We start from the raw sequence: 26,698 nt of genomic DNA, 5'->3' as shown, positions 1-26,698 counted from the left end.
GCACCCCCACTATGCAACATGTCCACCACTCAGTCTCATCCCATCACCTTACTAACCCTGCAAGCCCTCTGTGCTGCTGCTCACTCATTCACTCACATATCTCACCTGCTTTCACCTCACTGAATCCTCTCCTTCTCTCATTCCAGTGGAAAGTAACCCATAAGAGGGCTGGAAGAGCCAGGATGGGTTATATGGTTCCTAACATTCAACACCTCACCTCCTACGATCTTATCCTTTACTTGTGAGGTATCAAGACCGTTCACATAGAGATCCCAAAACTCCAGAAACAAGTAGGAAACTCTTGTAATCCCCACTGTGAGCACATTATTATCACATCCCAGATTCTATCCTTTTCTCATTTGTCTCCTATGGGTACCAGTAGTCTCCATGGCCAAAAGGACAGCACTGCAGGAACCTCTGAGGATCACAGCACAGATGCATCAACAGAAGCACCAGCAAGGCTACCTCCTCCAGCAATCTTTTCCTGATAACCTCTGATTCCTTTGCCTTTCAAGAATTTATCTAACTCTGCCTTCAAAATATTTAATGACCCCGCTTCCTCTACGTTCAAAGCCAGGTTTCCAAAGTCATATAACCCTCTGAGAGAAAAGAATTTATCTTATTTCTATCCTAGAAAGGTCACCTCTAACTTTAAAAGAGTGCCCCCTTGTTCTGGACTCACCCGCAAGAAGAAACATCCTTTCTCTGTCCACCTTGTCAAAAATTGTACGCGCTTCAATCAAGTCAGCCTTCACTGTTTTAAACTCCAGCAGAAACATGCCCAGCCAATTCAACCTACTCATTCCCGGCATCAATCAATTCTTTACTTCCTCCAATGTATTTGTAGCCTTCTTTAAAGAAGGATATGACAGTTTCACATTGTATTTAAGACGTGGTCTCACCAATGCCCGGTCAATTGCCACCTCTGACAGGCAGATAGAAAAGGTCAATAAAACATGGGCCTTCTCAGCAACAGTCTAAAAATATTTTAACAGGCTATTGGGAAGAATGTCTGAACATTCAGTCTGTAATCCGTGATTATAAAGACATGGGCTTTTAATGTTTTAAGGAAAATTGTTAAACTGTCTTAAATGTATCACAATTAAAATAGACAAGGCTGCTTGCAGCACTTCCCAGGTTGTAGGTTTTTTTCATAAAACCTTCAGACAAAAGAGTAGAAGTAGGCCGTTCAGCCCATCGAATTTGCTCTGCCATTCAATAGATCCTAGCTGATCTGATAGCCTTCAACTCCACTTTCTTGCCTTTCCCCTAAAACCCTTGATTCCCTCGTTGATTTTAAATCTTTCTTTTACACCCTTGAATATACTTCAAGACCCAACCTCAACCATCCTGTGCAGTAAAGAATTCCATAGACTCAGTACTCTGAGAGAAGAAATTCCTCCTCATCTCTGTACAACCCCTTAATTCTAAGATTATACCTTCTGGTTCTAGACTCTACTACAAGGAGGAACAATCTTTCTGCATCCACCTTGTCAAGTCCCCTGAGAATCTTGTATATTTCAATAAGATCACCTCTCATTCTTCTAAATTCAAATGAGTACTGGTCTAACCTACTCAACCTCTCCTCTTAAGACAGTACCTCTTTACCCTGTATTCACCTGGGGAACCTTCTCTCAACTGCCTCCCATGCCAGTATATCTTTCCTTAGATAGCAGGCCCAAAACTGTTCACAGTATTCCAACTGGGGTCTGACTTGTGCCTTGCATTATATTAGCAAAGCCTCCTAACTTATAGATTTTATTCCCTTTGAAATAAAGGGCAAAATTCCATTACCTTCCTTATTATCCATTGAACTTGGCTGCTAACATTTTGTGATTAATGGACAATGACTCTTAGTCCCTTTGTTTTGCAGCTTTCTGCAGTCTTAAATAATGTTCAGCTCTTCGATTCTTCCTGGTAAAGAGTGTACCTCACATTTTTTCCATATTATATTCCATTTGCCAAGTTTTTGCCCACTTGATTAACCTGTCTAAATCCCTCTGCAGACTTGTTGTGGCATCCTCACCACTTGCCATCCCATCTAGTTTTGTGTTATTCGCAAACTTGGTTATAATACATTCAGTTTCCTTATTCAAGTTGTCAAGGTGTATATTGTAAAGGATTATGGCCCCAGCACTGATCTCTATGGCACTCAACTAGTTACAGTTTTGCAATGACTAATGCTTTTCATTTTGTTCTCTGCAATCAAATTTAAAAATCCACTGAAATGATTTTCTAAAAAAAGGGACAATATCACACAGAAATTCGATAGATTTTTAAAAATGCATATCTATAATGTTTTAATGAGAATTTCTGATTTATGATGCTTCAGTTTGATCCTTTTTGATGCTTCATGATGATCCTTTTCATGATGCATCATACAATGTTCATTCTAACAGTAAGCACTCTCAGCATTTAATATCACTGGGATTGCAATTGATCTTTGAAGCTTTCAGTGTTAGCTATGTACAACAACATTTAAAATGGCAATGCTATTTGGTATAGCTAAAAGAGCAGCACCTCTCTATTTACTTGTTTCTTTTGTGCTCTTTGTGCTAAAAATAACATTTAGAGAAAAAGCAATAAAGAAGCAGAGAAGTAGACAATACTGTAAACAACCTTGTGTAATAAGAAACACTGAAAAAAATGCTCTGAAGCTTAAACATTGGATCTACATCAGGGTATAAAAGATGAATTATTGAACACTAAATGCATTATTGAAGCAGAAACAGAAACATCTGGAAATATCTAGTCTGTCAGCATCTGAAAAAAGATTGGGGTAAGGAACTTTATCTGACTGTCAGTTACTGTCATGAGGGATTTACCCATTAGCCATTTGTCTCATTCCCCAACTTTTTAGATACCATTAAAACAGGAATAAAAAAGAACTACAAATACTGTAAATCAGAAACAAGACAGAAAATTGTTTCTAAAACTCAGCAGGTGTGGCAGCATGAGTGTACAGAAAGTAGAGTTGACATTTTGTGTCCAGTAATCCTTCGTCAGAGTGAAAGAAAAATGTTAGGTCATCTTTCTCCCTTCTATTAAAACTGATTCAGGTTTTTTTTGCACTTTTCCTGCAGCAGAGCCCTAAAGTTATAGATGGAAATGTAAGATTCATCACTTCTGATGTTGTTGATTGCCAGAGGGCAGTCTCACTAGGGAATCAGTCTGCTTTTGTAAATCCCAGTGCTCACATTTGGAGGCTTCGGAAAATAGAAAATAGAATTAGTAGAATAAGTAGTGAGAATGAGCAAGATTCCGATGAATACATGCCAATGGAAATTAAGTACAGCTTTCATTTAAAATGGGATTGGGTTAGTGCAGAAGGAGGATAAGACAAATGACCAATCATAGGAACCACCAAAGCATGTGGTCTGGGTCATTTCCCTGGGAGTGGTGTCAAACAAAGACATCTAGGGATTCAGGTGCATAATGTTCTTCAAAGTGGCATGACAGGTAGACAAGGCGGTGGAAAGGCGTTTGGCATGTGTACCTTCATTGGTCAGAGCACTGAGTGTAGGAGTTGGAATGTCATGTTGTGGCCGTACAAGACGTTAGTCTGGCCACTTTTGGAATATTGTGTACAGCTCTCGTCACCCAGCTATAGGAAGGATTCTATTAAATTGGAGAGGGTGCAGAAAAGATATACAAGGATGTTACTAGGCCTGGAGGGTTTGAGATACAAGGAGAGGCAGGATTGGCTGGGACTTTTTTCCCAGGATCATGGGAGATTAAAAGGTGAGGTTCATAAAATTGTGAGGGGCCAAGATAAGGTAAATCCTTGTTTTCCCAAGGATAGGTGAGCTCAAAACTAGAGGGCATAATTTAAAGGTGAGAGGGGAAGGATTTAAATGGGACCCAAGGGGCAGATTTTTCGTGCTGAGGGTGGTTCATATATAGAATTAACTGCAAAGGGAAGTGGTAGAAGCAGGTACAGTTACATTTAAAAAACATTTGGATAGGGATGTATTAAGAAAGGTTTAGAGGGATATGCACCAAATGCTGGCAAATGGGACTAGTTTAGTTTGGGAAATCTGTTCGGCATGGATGAGATGGACTAAAGGATCTGTTTCTGTGCTGTGTGACTCTATGACTGTTTAGGTTCTATCTATAAATGATGTAAACTGGGAGCTAGTTGATTGATGGAACAAAGATATTAGTGGACATGAATTTGCCTCTGGGAGGTGGTATCAGTTCAGTGGCACACATGAAGATTGGATGGACTTCCTGGTCGAGGAAGGAGCAAGCTCAGGGTTGGATGATGCTTCGCAGATCTAAAATCTCCACTAGAACATGGAGCAACCCTTCTGCACAAGACCACCAGCTCTCTCTCCAGTTTGATACTCTCATCTTTCCACCATTTAGGTGTCAGATCTGATTCCAGTTCTATCACAGCCATGACCATTGGCATTGAGAAGGATAAGGGCAGCAAAAACATTAGAGCACCATCACATGCAAGCTCCCCTCCAAGCCACTCACCATCCTGATTTGGAAATATATCACGATCCTTTCACTGTGACTGGGTCAAAATCCTCCCTGAGGAATTGCCTCCCTGACTACACTGTGAATATACCTCCACCAAATGGACTGGAGCAGTTCAGGAAGACAGATCACCACCACTACCTTCATAAGGGCAATCCAGGATGTGAAATAAATGTTGATTCAACCAGCAAAGCCCTTATCTCATGAAGTAACTATAAAGAAAATCTGTCTCTGAGACATAAGATTTCAGCAAAAAAAAAATCAAGGGGGCACTTAACTGCAGAACTTTCAAACTGGGGCCAATCTGCCTCACTGATCGTCATAAAAGATCTTATGTTAGTATTTTGATAGAACAGGCAAGTAAATACGTGTGTCCTGGCCAATATTATCCTTTCATCAACATCACAAAAACAGATTTTCTAGTTATCATATTCCTGCATATAGGAGCTTGCTGGATGCAATTTGGCTACATTATAACAGTGAGTACATTTAAAAAAGATGTCTTTGAAGGTCTTTGAGAGTTCTGGTGGTCATGGGAGATGCTACATAAATGCAAGTTTCCTCTCCTTTGGCAATCTTACATCACCTTGACACACTTCCCAGCTCCTTATATTCTTTATCTTCTTCCAAAACAAACACGTTAAAGGAAGGCAAGTTGATGGAATTATTCCTACTTTTAAGCTCTGCTTTCTGTTCTTTTGCCTGGCAAACACTTGCATTGCCTTGTGTGAATAAATGCTCGCTCACAAAGTTTTACCTTCATCTTAATCTCAAGGGAATAATGCCCACCCATTCACACGTTCTACCTTCCTTATTTCAGATCATCTAAGCAATCTCCCTGTCCATCAAAATTCATCTGCATCTACACCCCCACTATTGTAGAGGAGACTGAAGCATCCATTTAATAGCACTATCTGGTAAGCCACCAATCATCCGGCCTTAACACATCTATCTGTCAGTGATAAAAAAAAAACAGCATCTACCAGCACCAAGTCAGTAAGGAGTTAGTTGAAGTGTTTTACCATCTGTTAGAAGTTGGCTCAGTTGGTCGAAATCTCGCAGGGAATCAGAAGGTTGCTGGTTCAAATCTCAGTCCAGGACCTGAGGGCAAAAATCTGGATTGACACTTAAGAATAGTGCTGTACAGTCAGAGGTGACGACTTTTGGAAAGGCATTGTATTGATGCCTCACTTTTCTTCTCCGATAAATGTAGTTGGCTAAAAACATCAGAGAAGGTTGTTTGAGAAGCTGGCTGGTATTTTACTTTTAAGTCACAGCCTTTGCTGTTCACATGATGATGTTGTAGGCACTTGTGAGAGCTTTTTTGTTTATATTTTGTAATCAGCCTCTTCAGAGTTACTATCACACACCTCTGGAGCAGGTGTGACTTGAACCCAAACCTCTTAGTCCAGAAGTAGAAACACTACTACTAGACAAAACAACACACGAGAGGTTTTTGGTAGATCATTTCTAATGTGTTATTATTGGTAAGGGCAATGAAGTGTTTGCTCAATAGGTCCAAATGAAACCATTTTATCCCAAGACTAGATCAGGACTCTCACTTTCAATGTTAGACGAGTTAGCCTGAGCTCTTAAAACACATGAAAACAAATGCAAAAGGCTTGATGTCCTGTAATAGACATGCTCCGGAGTCTTTCTGGGATTCATCTGCATCCAAAGGGGTGAGTTTGAAGAGGTTATAATATTGAAGCTCACATTTGTGGGATGCTGGAGCATTTTTAAGAGTTTAAATGTATGATGGCGAGTTTCATACCTTTTTAAAATTCATTAATGGGATGACTGCATCACAGGTTAGGCTATCATTTATTGCCCATCCCTAATTGCCCCGAGGTCAGTTGAGAGTCAACCACATTTGCTGTAGGCCAGACAGATAAAAATGGCAGTTTTCTTCCCTAAAGGACTTTAGTGAAACAGATGGTTTTTTTTCTAACAATTGACTCATAATCAGCATTAGACTCTTAATTCCAGATTTACATTAAACTCAAAATCCACCATCTCCCAAGAGTCCCCAGGACATAACCTGAGTCTCTGGATTAACAGTCCAGCCCAGCGGTAATACTATTAGGCCATTGCCCCCTGCTGCAAGTATCATATGTATCAAATTTTTAAAGAGAAGATTTTAAATAGGGAAGTACCTCAGTTTGACCATATAAAGTGTTACAGAAACCATAACACCCAGAAACTGAGAAAAGTAGGTCACCTTTGCTTCGTGGTGTTGGCAACTTCTGAATATCATCTATTTTATTAGGATCAGGTCTAACGCCAGTTAATCAGTAGATTGAACCAAAGAAACTATTATGTTGATTTGACATTTTCTACAAGATCATGCTTCCTTGACACTGTCTTGAGCTACCGAAGGTTTGTATCTTGTTCATGATTAGTTCTTCTGACAACTATAATGTCATCTGCGATACAGAGCCAAACTGATAGATATTCACTGATAATCCAAATGTTACAGGAGTAATGTAGATAATCTGAAAGGTTATCTGAGGCAACGATATTTGCTAAAAGAAGTTTTGAAAGTTATCAGATCCTGATGTAAGGACCAATATGCATTCTTTGATGCAAGCTTAGAAAAATGCTTGGCACCTAAGAACTCGGGATTAAGCTCTTACCCATCAGGAATATTCTTCACAGGCAGCTGTCAGACATTATGCTGTACTTTGGATTTCTCTGTATATGTTGGATTTCTGACACACTTTAACCCAAAGTCCTCTTGTAGAACATAACTTGCATATCACATAATGTCGGACATGATCTTGCTGGGGGAGACAAGCTACGCCCGGTACAATATTTGGATGTCTCACTGAATCTAATAATGGCTGCAATAGTTGTTCCAAAGTTCATCACTATAGACACTGGTGATCTGTTACAATTACCTTGAATTTGCACCTTTCATTAATAGAATATCAGTGGTCTTTTCTTTGGGTTTAGATTAGAGTGGTGCTCGAAAACTACAGCATGTCAGGCAACATCCGAGGAGCAGGAAAATTAACGTTTCGGGCAAAAGCCCTTCATCAGGAAGGCTTCCTCAGATGCTGCTTGGCCTGCTGTGCTTTTCCAGCACCACTCTAATCTTGACTCTAATCTCCAGCATCTGCAGTATTCACTTCTGTCTAGTTTTCTTTGGGTTTTTTCAGAAATGCATTTCTGAAGGATTTATTGAGTATAGATGCCAGTTCTGGCTTTGGTGAACTCACATTCCATACCTTTGCATTGAGTTGGTTCATCATTTGCCAGAGTTGGAGGGTTTGAGAATGGGAAAAGGCTAAATAGACTGGGGCTATTTTCCCTGGAGTGTTGGAACTGCAGAGTGATCTTATAGAGGTTTATAAAATCATGAGGGCCATGGATAGGGGAAATAGGCAAGGTCTTTTCCCCAGGAGCATAGCTTTAAATTGAGGGGTGATAGATATAGTAGAGATTTCAGAGATAACTTCTTTAAACAGTGAGTAGTAGGGGCATGGAACGCCCTGCCTGCAAAAGTAGTAGACTCGCCAACTTTAAAGGATTTAAATGGTCATTGGATAAACATATGGATCATAATGGAATAGTGTAGGTTAGGTAGACTTCAGATTGGTTTCACAGGTCAGCTCAACATGGAGGACTGAAGGGCCTGTAATGCGCTGTTATGATCTATGTTCAGGGTAGGGGAGTCCAAAACCAGAGGGCATAGATTTAAAATGAGAGAGTAAGATTTAAAGGGACCTAAGGGACAACTTTTTCACACAGAGGCTGGTGCACATACAGAATGAGCTGCCAGAGGAAGTGATGGAGGTGGTCACAATTACAACATTTAAAAGGCATCTGGATAAGTACATGAATGGGAAGGGTTTAGAGGGATATGGACCAAATACTGGCAAATGGCACTAGATTAATTTTGGATATCTGGTTGGCATGGATGAGTTGGACCGAAGGGTTTGTTTCCGGGCCCTGCAATGCTGTGACTCCATGAATCTATTTCACCTGGTTATTGTTAGACTAATATAAATGCAATCCTACTCAAGACTGACATCCAAACAGAGGTGAGGCCTCTTTAGTTTGGACAAGATCAGGATTGTCCTCCAAATCTTTTGATTTTTTTTTAAAGAGAGAGGTTGAGTACTCACTGTGCTTCAGTATAGACTGTAGTCTTTAGTTTTGGCAGGAAAATCTTTGTTTTGCTTGTAATCATTTGCAAGTAGCTTCAGATGGAGGTGCAGCATGGACAATCTTTCTTCATCACCCCTGGGATCCCCATCATTAGCCTTTAGCCAATTTCATTCACTTCATATCAAGAAATGTGTAAAGACCCTGGATACTGCAAAGGTTATGAGCCCTGACCATATTCTGGCAATGGTACTGAAGACTTGTATTTCAGCATAATCTGCACTTCGAACCAAACTGTTCTAGTCCAGCCACAACATTGACATCAGCTCAACAGTGTGGAAAATTGCTTAGGTCTATCTTGTACATAAGAAATAGGACAAATTGAGTTTGGCCAATTACCCAACCCATCTATCTACTCAGTCCTCGCAAAGTGTTGGATATGTCACCAAAAGCGCTATCAAGCAGCATTACTCAGCAACAACCTGCACGATGCTGTCCAGTTTTGGTTCCATGATGGTCATTTAGCTCTTGACCTCATTACACCCTTTAGTTGAACATGACAGAAGAGATAAACTTCAAAGGAGAAATGAGGATGACTACCCTTTAAGTTCAGACAACATTTAACCAAATATGGCATCAAGGATCCTAAGCAAAACTGGAGTCAATGGAAATTAGAGAGGAAACAGTTGGAGTCATGTCTGGCACAGAGGACGATGGTTGTGTTTTTTTGGTAATCAATCGTTTCAGTTCCAGGATATTACTACAGGAGTTCTTTAGTGTAGTTTTCTAAGTCCAACCATCTTTTTCATCAATAACCAAACGTAAGTTCAGAAATGGGAATGTTTGCTGACAACTGCACTATCTTCAACACCATTTTCTACCCAACAGATACTGAGGTAGACCATGACCAAATGCAACACGACCTGAAAATCATTCAGACTTGGACTGACAAGTGACAAGTTACATTAATAGCAAGTAACAAGTGCTAGACAATGGTCATCTCTGACTGGAGAGTATGCAGTTATCACATGGTGAAATTCAATGGTATCTTTACCATTGCTGCATGTCCCTCAGACACCTTCAGGGTAAACATTTACCAGAAACTGACTGAGACCAGGCAGATAAACACTGTATCCATAAGAGCAAGTTAGAAGCTGGAAATTCTGCTGTCAGTAATTCTCCTCCTGATTTCTCAAAACTTGACAACTGCCGAAAAAGTTGCAAGTTAGGGATGCAATAGAATACTCTCCACTTGCCTGGAGAGTGCACTTCAAACAAAAACTCAAGAAATTCGCCACATCCAGGGCAAAGCAGCCACTTGATTGACAGCTTATCCAACGCCTTCAACATTCAGTCCCTGCACCACAAATGTGCACTGGCAGCAATGTGGATCATCTATAGGGTGCACTACAGTACAAGGTTCAACATCACCTTCAAACCTTGCATCTCCTGTCCAAGCCAGACACGACCCTGACCATGGAACTATATCAGTGCCGCTGAGTCAAAACCCTGAGCCTCCTCCCAACAACATTGTGTGTGTATCTATATCACATGGATTGTAGTGATTTAAGAAGGCAACTCACCATCACCTCCTCAAGGGCAATTAGAGATAGTTGCCATAATAGATGCAAGCTTTGCCAATAACATTCACATAAATAAAACAAAAGCCTCTCAGAGCAATGCATTTATTTTTTCTGCACTAAACAATGTACTTTCTCACTGTCATGTTATCTGCAATTATCAATCGTATCTGCTACAGTTAAGTCTAAACAATTGATTTGTAACCATGGCTGGCAACTGACCTAGTACTGAACCCTGTGGAACTCCACTGGTGACAACCTTCCAGTTTACAAAGAAACCTCTACCTTTTGCTTCTTTCCATTGAGCTAGTTTTGGATCCAATTTGCCATTTTCTCTTTGATCTCATAGGCCTTTAATTAACTGATCAGTCTGCCATGTGGGATCATGTCAAAAGTTTTGCCAAAATCTATATTATTCAATCCGCATTACATTCTGGCTCCTCATTGATCTTTTTTGTTACTTACTTAAAAAGGAATCAATCAAGTTCGTCAGATACAACCTTCCCTTTAACAAATCCATGCTAACTGTTCTCGATGAATCCATACTCCCCTAAATGATGATGTCTGCCATCTCTCAGAATTATTTTCCAATAATTTGCCCACCACTGCGATTAGGATCTGTGGCCTGTAATTAAAAATTGAAACAGGGACTGTTGGATAAACTCAGCAGGTCTGACAGCACCTGTAGAGAGAGAAATCGAGTCAGCAATTCGAATCCAGTCAGATCCTTCTGCAAAGCACTGCAATTACTCAGGTTCGCCTTTCATCCTTTTTTTTAAAGATGCTAAATGGACTTCAGTCAAGTCATCTGACAGCACCTATAGTCAAAGAAAATTGGTAAATAATGGTCAGAGCCTTGTCTATTTCTTCATTTAGGTAAAAACAATGACTGCAGATGCTGGAAACCAGATTCTGGATCAGTGGTGCTGGAAGAGCACAGCAATTCAGGCAGCATCCGAGGAGCTTCGAAATCGACGTTTCGGGCAAAAGCCCTTCATTTCTTCATTTACCTCATTTAGCAACCTGAGATACATTATATTTGAGCTTAGTGATTTTGTTTTTGCTTTCAAAGATACTAGACGTCTTAACATGTCTTCCCTCATGGTTTATCCTACCCAATACTTCACTCTTCCTCCTTAATTACACTGTTTGATTCTCTCATTTTTGAAAAACAGGAAAATTATTTATTCAACACCATGACTAAGTCTTGCATCTCTAAGCATGTTAGCTTTCTGGTCTCTAATTAGTCTATTTCCTTGTTATTCACTCAACCTTTATGTGTTTCTCAAGTTTCTTTTAGGGTCCTTTGTGACACAGTTAATAGCAGTTCTGCCTCTGCTCTGTGTTCAGGTCCCACTCCAGGACTTGTTGGCCAAGGGAAACACAAGCGGTAAGAGTGGGTGAGGTTCCTGGTTAGTCATGTGATGGTAAGAAATTGGAGTCTCTACTATTCCCACCTGTAGTTCCACTGTATGATATTCACAGTTGTCACAGGTATTTGATCTTCTTGAGGTGGAGTGGGTGATGGGAGGGATGGTCAGCTGAATGGCTATTACAAATCAGATTGGTGGCAACTGCATGGGGTTCTATTCCTGTTCCAGGCAACTGGATTCAGGACCTATCCCTTTGCCCCACCTATAGAAGAGGTTGTGCACTGGATCTGCCTTCAGCCAGAGAATGCAAGAAGAACAGGATCTCTCTTACCTGCCAACATTTTTTTCCTCTTTGCTTTCCTGACATTCTGCTTAATTTTACCTTTATTGCTTGCTGTACTCCTGTAGGCTTTCTACAGTATAGCACCCTCTGTATGTGAAATAACCCTTTTTATGCAATCCTGCTCTGTATGCTCACGAACATCTAAATTTGGGATTCTCGCCTTTTTTTTGTGGGAATAATTTTTGTTTGAGGTGATGCAAGTTGAGAAGGATCATGGGCGAAGATAACTCAACACTCTATCCTATAGCCATAAAGTGATATCAAAAGTGTAGTACAAAGGGACTCAGTTGTTAGTATTACAGCCTCACAGCGACAGGGACCTAGGATCGATTCCAGCCTTGGGTGACTGTCTGTGTGGAGTTTGCACAATCTCCCCGTGTCTGCGTGGGTTTCCTCTGGGTGCTCTGGTTTCCTCCCACAATCCAAAGATGTGCAGGCCAGGTGAATTGGCCATTCTAAATTTACCATAGTGTTAGGTGCATTAGTCAGAGGGAAATGGGTCTGGGTGGGTTACTCTTTGGAGGGTTGGCATGGAGTTGTTGGGGTGAAGGGCCTGTTTCCACACTGTAGGGATCAGTTAGCTCAGTTGTTGAATGATGCTAACAGCGTGGGTTCAATTCCCACACTGCATGAGGTTACCATGAACAATTCTCCTTCTTAATCTTTCCCCTTGCCTGAGGCAGGGTGACCATCAAGTTAAACCCCCACCAGTTATCTCTCTCTCTGAGAGAGCAAATGATGGTAAGAATTTAGAGTCATTCATCGAGTCCAGTAGAACTAAGCTGATCTTTATAGCAGAAGGTAAGTATCTAAATTGAGTTAAATGAATTTTCCCATTCACAAAGTAGTAGGCTTATAAGTGGGGAGTGGGAAATTAGGAAGGAACTGAATCAGGCCAGTTCACTAATGCATTCCCACCATCCTATGGATGTGAAGGACCCTGGATAAACTTCAATATGAGTTGAGTTGTGGAATTGTTGGTATTTTATCATTGCTGGAGAAGTCTCCTTATGGATGTCACCACTTCAATGGAGGTCGCCAAAGGAGGGGGCCTGCAGACATGAAAAACAGCCTCAATAATTAAACCAAAGATATCTTCCCTCAGATCTAAATGTTCCAGTTGTTCTCCTAATTTAATATTACATCTCTAGTGCCATCCTAATGTTGAGATGCCCTTGAGATTTCCTATCTGTCTCAGCCACTCTCAGTTCACTTGACTGGAACAGATTTCTGGCCCTTTGATGGGAAACTTGCACTTCCAATAGGACAGTGAGCATGAAAACAGCCAATGAAGAGGCGTCCTGTGGCAATATCACAGAACTGACAAATATGGACTTGACACCCATGTTTAATCTTGATTCTCGGTTTCTGAAGGCTGCAGAAATACCAAAAGAGTTGACAAAGGGATAATAATTTCAGAAAAAGAAGAATAGATTAGTAAGGTATTATTTAAATAGAGAGAGACTATACAATGCCACAAACTGTATAGATGAATCTGGCTGCCTTTGTCCATAAAATACAAAATGTTACCATTCAGGTTTAGCATCATGTAAAATTTGCTAATAACATAAAATTAAGTGGGAATGTATTGGGTTCTTTTTTTAAAGATTGTTCAATGAGAAGGCAAAGTCAAGAACTGACTTTGGGCTTAGACTTTAAAGTAACACTATTTATTAAACATTAATGCCAAATACTGCTAGACATGATAGCCACATATATCAGTGATATGCACCAGCATCTGTTCTGCTGTTCCATCAGCAAAGGACTAATTTTATTCATGTCATGATGCTCATCTGAGCCTTCTAGTTTTCAGTTTTAGTTTAGTCTAGTGCAATTTCTAATTCCACCCATACTATGGTATTTACATTCAGTGATGTGATATCATCACAAAGAAATAACAGAAAGACAGAACATATTGAGAAAATGTTTCTGCTCGTAAGCAGATCAAGAACAGGATGGCTTAGTTTCTGAATAAGAGAAAATCCATTTAAATTGGAGCAAGGAGGAACTTCTTTTCTTGAAGTGACATGAATCTTCAGAATCTCCAGCAAAAAGAGATCGGAAGGCTACGTTATTGACGCTATTAAAGGTTGGGTTGGGCAGCTTATTGGTCTATCGGAGTCAAGGTCTATGGCAGTGAAGGTGGGAATACAGACTATAAGATTAGCCACAATCTTCCTGAATTCCAAGGAGGCTCTGTGTCACATGGCTGCTTTATTTCTCAGGTTATGTTGTTATGTGTTTCAACATACTGCAAGTAAAGCACATAGCTCTGAACCTGAACACCCCCACCATATTATTCAGACATTTACTTTTAATTCTCACATCTCATTAAAATTCTTGCAGTATTCCACAAGGCTCAGTCACATTGGATAATTCACTCACACATCAATCATATTCCTTGTGTCTGGGTCAATGTGTACAGAGAGCATCAGCATATTAAATTCATCTCAAGAAGCTGGCTGTAAAAACTTCAGCAAGGTCAGTTGTTTGCATTTGTACACCATTCACTTCTTACAAATTTACCCTGCAATTTTCACCAATTACATTTTTCATATCAATCATATATTTTACAGCCATATTGAAAGTTGTCCTAAATTACCATTTTAAATCTGAACAAGGAACTCTGAAAGTCTAAGGACAAAGTTGACTGTAGTCGATTGGAAAATGCTTTCAAAAATTTGATGGTAGATATGAAAGCAGCTGGTATTTGAAAAAAATTAATCCATGGTTTTCAAAAAGTATACATTCTTTTAAGGAAAAAAGTACCTAACGATAAAGGGAGATAGCCATGATCAACAAAGGAAGTTTAAAAAGTATCAGTGGCACAGTGGTTAGCACTGCTGCCTCACAGCGCCTGAGACCCGGGTTCAATTCCCGCCTCAGGCGACTGACTGTGTGGAGTTTGCACGTTCTCCCCGTGTCTGCGAGGGTTTCCTCCGGGTGCTCCGGTTTCCTCCCACAGTCCAAAAGATGTGCAGGGTCAGGTGAATTGGCCATGCTAAATTGCCCGTAGTGTTGGGTAAGGCGTAAATGTAGGGGTATGGGTGGGTTTCGCTTCGGCGGGTCGGTGTGGACTTGTTGGGCCGAAGGGCCTGTTTCCACACTGTAATGTAATCTAATGTAATCTAATGTAATCTAATCAGATCAAACCACAGGACTTATACAGTTATAGAGTCAGAGAGTCATAGAAATGTACAGCACAGAAACAGACTTCAGTCTAACACGTCCATGCCGACCAGGTATCCCAATCCAATATAGTCCCACCAGCCAGCACCTGGCCCATATCCCTCCAAACCCTTCCTATTTATATATCCATCCAGATGGCTTTTAAATGTTACAATTGTACCAGCCTCCACCACTTCCTTTGGCTACCCACTCCATAGATGCACCACCGTCTGTATGAAAACATTGCCCCTTAGGTCCCCTTTATATCTTTCCACTCTCACCCTAAACTTATGCCCTCTAGTTCTGGACTTCCCCATTCCAGGGAAAAGACCTTGTCTATTTACCCTATCCATGCCCCTCATGATTTTATAAAACTCTATAAGGTGACCCCTCGGCCTCCGACGCTCCAGGGAAAACAGCCCCAGCCTGTTCAGCCTCTCCCTGTAGCTCAAATCCTCCAACCTTGGCGGCATCCTTGTAAATATTTTCTGAACCTTTTCAAGTTTCACAACATCCTTCCATAGGAAGGAGACCAGAATTGCACACAATATTCCAAAAGTGGCCTAACCAATGTCCTGTACAGCCGCAACATGACCTCCCAACTCCTGTACTCAATATGAAGGGTTTTTGCCCGAAACATTGATTTTCCTGCTCCCCAGATGCTGCCTGACTTGCTGTGCTTTTCCAGCACCACACTCTTGACTCTAGTCTCCAGCATCTGCAGTCCTCACTTTTGCCTAGTTAATTTTACTCCTCCTGTACTCAATACTCTGACCAATAAAGGAAATCATTTTGGTCAGAGTATTGAGTACAAGAGTTGGAAGGTCATGTTACCAAAAAAATTTACAGAATTAGGAGAATTTTAGAATTCAGCAAAAGAGGACCAATAAATTTGTAATGAAGGAGAAAATAGATGATGAATATAAAAGAGTAAGAAACAGAAAAACATATTGTTGGAGCTTCTATAGGTAGGTAGGAAGAAAGATGCAAGGTAATATGAGATTCAGGTAAATGATCAGCCAGGATTTAGAATGGCAAGGCAGGCTCAAGGTGCTGAATGATCTAATTCTGCTCCTATGTTCCTCAACCACGTTACCCAGTTCAAAAGTAAGGCATACCCTCCCACAAGTAAGTACATGGTGTAATGACAGAAAATGCTGGAGATAATCAGCAAGAGTGACAGCATCTGTGCAGCCAAAAACGTTTTCTGTCCAGTGATCCAGTAATTTCTGTTTTTGTTTCAGGTTTCTAGCATCTGCATTTTTGTTTTGATTTTATTCAGTGGTTGGGCTGTTTCCATGTTGCACTCTCGGTTTACATTTGTTTCAGTAAATTAGTTACATGGTTATCATCATATCCCAGTGAGCATTAATAAAATTACGGTAGAGTTTGGATCAGTTAGGGCAGCAGTGTTTTATTCGGTGCTTCAGCAGCAGCCAATATCTGTAACTATTTGATGCTACATCCAGACACCTGAACTTTGACAAATACATCAAAAATATTTTGTTTTATTTGAAGTTAACATCAAATTTTAGCTATTTTTGTGGCAGCTGAAGCCAAACTATGCATTCTTTCATCTCCTGTTAGATGTTATTGATTACTATATTTCATGAAGTAATTTAGTACTTATTGGAATCATATCAATTATTTAGCCACTGAAGGACTGTTTCCCACTCCAGTCAGATGCCTGTGGGAGGGGTATAGGGATCGGAAGTAAACCTGGCAGGTTACCTCTGCTTGGGACTTTGGTGAGAATGTAGGAACATTTTCCCTATGGCTTCCTTTCAAAATCAGGAGATACCAAATCCCCCCTCTTCTACCTAAAGTCTTGGCCACTCAGGTACTCAATTACTTCCTGGATTTTAAAGCTCAAACTCATTTTCTCTCCCTCACCCTGGCAGAGTTCATCCCCCTTCCTTGCCTTGAGACCCAGTTATAACCTCCGTTTTGAGGCTCCAGTGCATTTACATGTGGGGCTTCTTAAAGACCCAGCAGTCACCACCATCCCTGGAGATGCTGCTGAGAGTACAGAGCTAGCAGCCAAGTCAGAAGCAGAAAGCCCACTCGAGTCCATTGCCACTAACTGCAGGGCATCCCTGACTAATGTAGCTATAATCCCATTTCCAGAAAGATTTTACCCAGTAATGACCCAAGAAAGTTTGTCTCATCAGAATTAACTGTCATTACAAAAGACCCCGGGAATACAATAATAATAACAATCTTTTGTAACTGATAATTTTTAAAGTGATTTTTAAAGTAAAACTGATCATCTTTTAACTGATCATTTGCCTTTCTAATAGTGTCCCATTCTTTCCTTCAACATTAAAATTGTATAATGTATAAAGACATAGAAATCATTAATTGACTAGCATTGTCAACCTTAGTGATCTGCATCAATGCACATTACAGATTAAGATCATCTGTTTTAATTCAGTAGCTAAGTACAGGATGATAGCAATTAGAATCTCGCTGCAGTCTTTTCAACAGATTAGTCAAACCTGCATTGTCAGCTTGATTGATCAGAGCCTTATAGACAGTCATAGACTGTTTGACGCAAGACCAATAATCTTTTGGCTTTTTGAATGGTGGATGGCCTCAATATTGCACAATAAGAATCAATATTCCACACTACCAGCAAGCATTGCATCCAGGCAAATTGAGACAATTTGCTCAGAAAGCTTTAAGAGACAAGGAGAAATTGCAACAATTACAGGAAGTCCCTGAATTACTAACATCCGACTTACAAATGATCATTCGAATGAACACAATCCCATACTGGCGTATGATTTCAAAGATTCACATGCAAATAGTTCCTGCATTTAAGAACAACTATTTTACATCGTCTTTCATTGTGTTGGATTTGAAAACAGACTCATTCACAACGTAGGGACTGCCCATAGTTTAATCTGTTGATTCTCCATGTGGCCAGTACACCTCAAACTCAGTGCAGCCAAATGTTCAAGAAAAAAGCTTAATAAATTCTTCCCATGCAACCTTTTTCATTCTACATGACCCAATCATGCATTAAGGCAAAGAAATTCAGTCTTGAGAATTGCCTGCTACCATTTACACAACTTCAGGCTAGTTCACTTCGAGGAGATATGGCTGGTGAAAGATAAGAGATTTAACGCCCATTTTTATCTTTGTTGAGATGAAGTACACTTCTTCAATAATGTATACACCTCCTGATTTCTTGCTGAAAACCAGTGAATATTGAAACAACAGCTAATGGATCTCATTCATATCTTGGTTGAGGAATATCTGTGGATTCGGTCTCCAAAAAAAATCCTTCAATTTTTCTAAGAAAAAATATCAAAAATACAAGATGTATATAATGTTTCAGAATTATTTTAGAAAAACATCTTCTTATTGGGATGGTGGGGGAAGGAGATGACAGAGTGGACTACAACAATATCGTCACAAATTCAAATTTGATATTTGCTCTGAACTTTGCAACATGCCTGTCTCCCTTTGTACTGTACAATCATTTGTATTTTACTAGTGTTTTGGGTTTTAGCTTTTGCTAAGCACAAGATTCAGTTATAGGACATTTATTATGCACATTTTCTGCCTATAACAAGCCCCTGAGTTCCTTTTGCTCAAAAGAGTCAATAATACATTTGTTTGAACAATGCAATCCATTAAATATGTTGGTGTATTTTTTAACAATTCTTTGATGACTTTATCTGATACTGTCTTGGCACCAGTCAAGTTACAGTACCATTCTGAATCCCAGAGGCCCTCAGATTAATGATTGTAGCTTTCTGTTGTAGAGGGTTGATGCTGCTTTACAGAATGTATTCACACATCTGGCATGCCACAGTTCCCCACTTGGCACTAATGCCAAGCTTTTGCTACGCAGCAGCAAATTTTCTCACCAATGCCTAGTTAACTGTTTCCATCAAGGAACAAGACAGAGTTAGCTATTCAAACTCATTGTGCCCGCTGCTTGTCACTGTCACTGTCCTTATTTTGTTTCTCTCGAGTCTGCCAATTTTGCTTGGAAACATTAAATTTAATCAATTAATGTAAAATATACAGTTTTTAAATATAGGACTATTTGCATGTGGTTTCTCTTAACTCTATTTATAAACTTCTTGCTGTAATTAACTTGGATATTGCAATGTGAAATGGTAAAGCAAGGGTAGTAACAGTTCCGGCCCAGATTAAAGAGAGAAAGACCGGGATTTTGTGATTAGTGGTGAAGTGACAATGCTCCTCACTGATCTCCAAGAAAATAGTGCACAATGATCAGTGATCCCTGGAACAGACCACACCTCTCTCTCTCTGAGTTCTTTCAAGTCTGGGTGTCAGTCGAAGGGGATTGCAAAGTCTCCAGTGATGACGCTGTCATCAACTACAGCAAACAGCCAATCATAGTGAAGTATTCTTACAGATAGTTAAAAACACTGATTTTCCTTCATTTCCTCATAAATTTTGCGAAGAGAAAATAGCTATGATTTGGGATCACATTGCCAGCTAAAACACATTTATAATGGGAGTTTGAAAAATATATTAAGACTAAGACATTTATCAGATGTGAAATGTTTAGCATTACACAAATCTGAAATGAGTTACCTGGGCCTTGATAACTTCTTCAACAGTAGTCAAGACGTAGTATGTTGTTAAAATCTCAGTTACACCTCATTAAGAAGGTGTAACGTTTTGGGTTTTTTTTTCAACAGTGATATTATAGCATTAAAGGGGAAGTTCTTATCAGTTCAACGATTTCTAATTGTTTGCAATCTGTGGGGACTTCAACAGCACACCCTCTGGAGAAGTGCAGAATCACTGACAGCAACTTCTGGAATTCTGTATGTGGAATCTCCAGAAGTTGCTGTCAGTTTCTTATGAGTAATTAGTGCAAACAGTTTCTCCAGCACTGCTACTTCAAAATTCAGACGACAAACCTGGATCGTTATCACACATTTCACGACCTCAGGACATTATAAAACACTTTGTAGTAAGTGAAGAAGCTTTTGAAGTATGGTTACTGTTATTGTAAGTTGCACAAGGGGCAATGCGAATACGAGCAGGCAATCTGCTTTTGTGAGGTGGATTGAGAACTAAATATTTGGATACATCTCTAGCTCTTCTTCAAAATAGTCCTCACGGTTCTTATATGTTCACCTGAGAGACCAGATGGGATCTCAGGCTAACATCTTATTAGAAAGATGCCACCCTCTGGCAGTGCAGCACTTTCTCAGTCATAGGGCATCAGCTGAGATTTCTGTGAAGTAAAAGTTGAATCCCACACTTTCTGAGTCAGAGATAAGAGCATGACAAATGAAACACAGTGAGATGAATGAAGAGGTGGCCCTTTGCAACCAGAACTTCTATCAAAATATGGTTCAATTTGGATTTCACTTTTTTTTTTGCTTACACCCAATTTCAGCAACATCCCACGACCTGCATCCGTGCACTAAAGGAAATGGGGTTATACTCACATCAGTTATCTTTATAAAGGCTTCTGCTTGTTACTAAAGAACAAAAGACTAAAACAGGCCATTTCTTTTCAGACATTGCCAGTCGCCCTATGTTGTGGAAGAGCCATGGGAACAATGAAACTTCCTGCCTGGTTTTTAGGGTATGTTCCACAAATGCAGATGATGGCTCTTCTGGAACTTGAGGAGGAATGTGCCCTGCTCCACTCCATGTGTGCTAGTGGACTATTCCGCCCCAGTATTTTCGGTGCTCAGTCCTGCCATATCGATATTTTAGGAACATAAGCTGTAATGAGGCAAATTTAGGAAGGTCAGACTGAATGTTGAAAGGGATGTGTATTATCAACAATATTATAGATAATTTAAAAGATAGCATTAAATATCAAATTAAATTTTGCATCAGGCACCGTTTCTTCTTAATATTTATAATAAGAAGCAAAACGTGAAAAAAAAATCTGCTTCTTAAAACATAAACCATAAAAGATGAAAAACTATCTTATTGTTGTGGATCAGTGAATGCTGCATTAACATGCTTTTCTATTTTGTCTTTCTTAGAACTATCTGGATCACTACATTATTGCATGCATGGGTACCTCTAACCATTTTGCTACACATGCTGGGGCAAGCTTGTAATATCCTCTGAATAGTAAATTTCATGTTTTGCCTCCCAAATGCCTCATCGCATATGCGGTCTGGAACATTCGTTCCCATTTCCAATTAGTAAAATATCCATGTGGTTTATGATTGGGGTGATGGATCTGTCGGTGAGCAATGGAGGCGATTTCTCAACTGCTCTGCATTCCCATAGGCATGCAGCATTTGACAGATTGGACATAAGTACCATGGAGGAGTCTGACACAGATGGTGTAATTAGAAAATGCGAAGTGAGGGTGTGAAATTTATCTTTGATCAGCACCTCTTGCCAGATTGTCATCTATGTTAATATTAAGCAGACTCCTCAAATAGATTTTTTAAAAAAGCTTTGATGTAGAATATGTACTATTGTGATATTTTTGTGTGTCACAAAATGTCAATCTGTCAGATTTGTATTCTTGGTGACAGCTGATTATTTTAATGAGTCTGTTTGTAATTTTATTTTAAAGTTCGTAATTATTCTTGTGTCTTTGGTAAATATTACAAAGTGAATGAAGTACATCTCGACAGATTAGTCAACAACTGAAGCTTCCAAAAAATCATTCCAAAAATGGGAGCTGATTTCTGTGCCAAGTATAAAATGTGAACTGCCAGTGTGGGTGTGGGTGTGGGTGGTCGTCAATTCGAAATGTGAAAACAAAACACCAGTAATTCATATTAAAATTAATGTAGCATGGTTTAAGGATAGCTTTAAACACAAGGAAAGTGTTTTAAAACCTGTCAAATTTATTGACTTGGGCATCCAATGCAGAGTTTATCGAATTCATTCAGTGTCACTTAGACGATAGCCTAATAATAAAGATCTCATACTGGATCAGACTTGGTACTTTTGGTTTCAAAATCATCGTTTCACAACAAATCATCTCCCTCCTCATGTATTAAATTAGATGTTCCTTATTTTTTAAATGACAGTCTGTTCACTAATAGCATCCCACAATTTGATAACAAAACTATAAAACATTAACCAAACAGAGTGTTTATTCTGAATTTTCTGAGGATTTTTCACACTGTCAACCATTCACCTATTTCAATCAGTGTGAACGCACTGTCGAACCAGATATCCAAAGGATGATCTACAGATTGGTATAACTGCAGCTAGGGTGTTATTTCTCTGCAGGTGCCTTTTAATCTCATCTGTTGTATATGATCTGAACATCTTGACACTAAAAAGCTGCATTCTTTGCATAGGTGATGGCACATTTTCCAAATATTATTGATCTTTAATTTCACTCCTCTCTCAAACTTCCACCCATTGTCATGGATATGCATAAAACAGCATACAGGGAGCTTGATATGGTTTTATATTTGAAAATGATTATAGATGTTACTTTTGTTCTGTTGGTCATGTAGGCTAATTCCATGGTGAGTTGTGTATTCTTATCTCCCATGGTTTTGAATAAAGCTGTCTTCAAAGCTTTCCCATCTGCAGCTTGTTTCATGTTCATGGGCACTTCATCCAAGTTTCTGATGTGGCAAAACGGACACTTGGTGATTTTGCTGTTGTCTGATGCTGAATTGCTGGAGACTCGTAATTTTGACACGGAGGCTTTGTGGTAATCCCTGAACAATTAGGTCTCCTGCCACAGCACGATATATTTTCCTTCCATAATGTGGCTATACCAGCTCGCTGTTGCTCCGAAACCTTTCCTGGAGTCAGGTTTGATGGGACGAACTTAACTGTGTTATGAAGGTATTGCAATTCCTGTGGGATCAGTTTAATTCAGTTGATTGGGCGGTTGGTTTGCAAAGCAATGAGATGTTAACAGCACGGGTTCAATTCCCATCAACGGCTGTGGTTACCATGAAGGATTCTCTTTCTCAACTTCTCCCCTTGCCTGAGGTGGGGTAGTCTTCAGGTTAAATCACTACCAGTCGTCTCTCTCTCTAATGAGACAGCAGCCTTATGGTCTGGTAAGACTTTGGTGACAGAAAAATAAGACCATTTCTGTTTATGATGAAACCATTCTGATGATTTTTGAAGATAAATTGCAATCAATGCTTTCCAAAATCAAACTAGTGGCTAGATCCTTTCCATGGCACATTTAAATCTCTGGGTGGATTCCTCCTTCTTCATTCCTGCATTAGATTTTCATTAATAACAGATTCCCCTCTTGTGGCAAAGTTATTTGGTGTTATGATGTCTTGCTTGAAACCAGCTTCATACATTATTCATTTTGTTGAAAGGTTCAGTCCTCTCCACCATTTGCCATGAAGGGTCTGCCCTGTGGGCATGCCTTAACATACTGCATATTTTAACAATACATCCTATATTGTTCCCTTCAGCCTAATTATAAGATAAGTAAAACATATGCTTGTGGAACAAATTGAAGGTGACTATCAATGGAAGTAAAGCATCTTATAGATGAAAACGTGTGTGTGGGGGTGGTCAATTCATAAGCTGGGTATGTGCACAAGGACCAATTGTTAGGGCTGGAAACATTGAGACACTTTGTATTCTGGGTCAAATTACGTGATCTGTGCTAACTGGAAAATAAGTAAAGCAATTTGTTTAATTGTTCTCAGTGTGAGTGTATTTCCACAGCGTATAAAACCTAAAATGAATATAAATGTCCTTTTTTTCCCAGCAATTTATATGCCACAAATTTCCTTTGGCTTTCTATTTTCAACAAAAATTACATTTTAATACTTAATATTTACTTGCTCCAAATACTTAGTCTGTTTGCGAAAAATAGCATAATAAATTGCTGGTCACATTTTTAGATGTTTCAGTATGTAATTAACATTATAACATTCTGATGTAGTTCTTCTCTCCTGTAATTGCTTAAGGGTGCAGAAGATGCATGAGGATGTTTTTCCCTCTGCTGTACTGGGTAGAGAGCAGCTTTTTGTCAAAATAAGCCATTAGCTATAATGGCATGTAGGTGTAATGGAATGTGCTTTAAACATCTGTGCTGAGAGCAGGGGAGAAATTGCTGCATGCAGGCCGAGGCCTTTGGGGAGCATGATTAAGGACTGCTTCAGAGAACTTGAGATCTGGCATGGGATGCAAAAAAATGAAGAAAGAAAATAGTGCTAATAGAATTATAGGCACTCTGCAGGGAGAACAAAAAAAAATGTAGCATTTTTGCTGTGACTGTGCTGTTGATTCTGCTATGTCAAACCTTTTGTGAAATAGGTAATCTTACTGACTTCAATACAATATGTTGAAACGCACATAATACTTCAAAGCACTTAATAAAGAAAGCAAATTGATAATTCTGTGAATTCAATATTCTTAATACTCATTTGGATGAGTATCCACAATGTCAATATTTATTCCAGTATTTTATTTGGAAAGGATAAATGCATTCTTTGTTGAATGACATAATTTGAGATGCAAGCATCTCAGCAGATCTTCGGGACAGGAGATGGAAAATTGATTAATATGTTTTCCATACTGTAAGATGTAATGTGCCAACTGCTGTATGTATTCTTGAATGCTTAATTACTTTTCATTAATAAATTTGAAAAGCGGTGACCCAGTCAGTGATAGCAATGAGATTAATAGGATATTGCTTACGAACAAAAGCAGAGTAAAATTACTGAACAGGCTTTTTAAATTATCTAAACTAAGCATATTAATAGCTACATACAGTTTGTATGTACCTGCTTGTGTGCGTGCGTATGTGTGCGGGTATGTGTCTGTGTGTGTGTATATATGTAATACATGTATATAGATATATATACATATACATATTTAGAAAGAGAAAGATGTCATAGTTCTATACATTCTGTGGTTGCAGAGATACACATGTACTTATGTATTGAATGTCAGAAGCATCGCCATTGTTTGCATGTATTGTCAAAATGGAAAATGTTACTACGTGATGGTCAGAATTATTAACAAAGAGTTAAGAAAAAAGATTTATCCCAAAACAAGTGTAATGCAGATGTTGTTCAGAGATTTAGAACCCCACTTTTACAGAAAAGTTATCTTGGACTCACTAGTTTTTGACAATTTGCTTGTAATATGTCTTACCATATAACTGATAGGTAAAGGGGTCTTGTGGGACAGTGGTAGTGTCCCTATCTCTACACTTTATGTTGATTATGAAACCTATTTATTAAAATAACTGATAATTAAGCAACACTATTTACAACAATGTAAAATAAATCTGTCCAATAAAAAGTGGTTTTGGTTATTAGACCATTGTGTAACACTACTTAAGGTATCAGTATGAAATGCATGTTCCATTGTAGGTATGCGCAAAATTTCTATTGTTACAATTCTTACTATTTTTTCACTGTTTACAGCAATATATGGAAAGATAACATTTGAATCTTTGGGTCCAATGTTCTCATTGTTGGATTAGTATCATTTTCAGGGAAACCACATTAGGGTTACCGCCAGAACTCTGTGGTGACTTATCTCACGTAACTTTGTGCTCCTCACCTCATTAATTATGCATATGGCCTTCACAGCACCTTTCACTTTCAATCATACATTTTCAAAGATGGAAGTGCTCGTTGCTTCCAGAATCTTCCATTTATGCTCCAGATGCAACATTTAAGCCCCATCTATGCACCACCACAAATGCTGCAAACTGCCCTTCGCACTGTACTCTGAGAGGACGTCGCAGTGAAAGAGATAGTGGCACCCTGGTTCAGGATCAGGAGTCTTTGTATCCTGGTGGATGGGGGGATGATGAAGAAGGCATTGCTTTATCCTGCAGAGTGCCCAGGGGCACCACTGCATCACCTGCCCAGCCTGAATTGGAATAGCCACCCAGCCATTGCGGTGTCCCAGATGTGAAAGAAAAGTGCCCAGCAAGCTAGAAAGCTATAAAGAAGGTTAATGACTTGCTCTGCTCTGCAAGGTAGAGTGTCACTATCTTCTCTCTGCTGGCTCTCACATTACCGTTGCTCCCACCTCCCACTAGAGCTCAGGGTCTTCCATTTTCACTATTGCGAGCAGCATCTTCACTTAATGACTCTCGCCCACTCCATACCCCAAACTACCAACTCCTATCCTGTTCCTGCAACACCATAAACAGCTCTTTCAGCCACTTCAACTCAATCAATTTTTCCGTTTATCTCATTGAAAGACAACGTGTAACACAGTATGGAGGAGAGGATGAAGTGGGTTCTGACAATTTTTCTGTTACCAGTAGGACTGGGCTACATGGCTACCATGTGAAAGTTAAAATTCACACAACACCAGGTTATAGTCCAACAGGTTATAACCTGGTGTGTAATTTTGAACTTTGTCCACTCCAGTCCAACACCAGCTCCTCCAAATCATGTAAAAGTTAAACATCCTCTTCATACTCCAAAGAGAATAGAAACCGTATTGGGGAAGCATTGTTCATCTCTGAGAAAGATCCTGGAAAATCAGAGATGTCAGATATTCTTCAATCATTATGTTCATGAGAGGAGCCAAGATTTAGTGCTTTAATGAGAAGATCACTGAATCTACAGGTAAGATGAACGCCTTGTAATAGGTCCTTGCCTCCACCTGTGTCCCACACTTATGACCAGTTTGTGTATGTGACTAGAAGATCTCACTTACTTGCACAACTCTCTGGGGGAAAAGATTTATTC

General features: G+C 39.5%; 1 pseudogene; it reads left to right on the top strand.

The window, feature by feature from the left end:
* Positions 1 to 13,301, top strand: part of LOC148150191 (uncharacterized) — a 176,028-nt pseudogene extending 162,727 nt beyond the window's left edge.
* Positions 13,302 to 26,698: the final 13,397 nt, after the last annotated feature.

The sequence above is a fragment of the Chiloscyllium plagiosum genome, unplaced genomic scaffold, assembly GCF_037043375.1.
Source record: "Chiloscyllium plagiosum isolate Xiang-an unplaced genomic scaffold, Cpla_swu_hap1 HiC_scaffold_4, whole genome shotgun sequence".
NCBI classification, from domain to species: Eukaryota; Metazoa; Chordata; class Chondrichthyes; order Orectolobiformes; family Hemiscylliidae; genus Chiloscyllium; species Chiloscyllium plagiosum.
The sequence above is the reverse complement of the archived record's forward strand: the minus strand, read 5'-3'. Positions and strand labels throughout refer to the sequence as shown.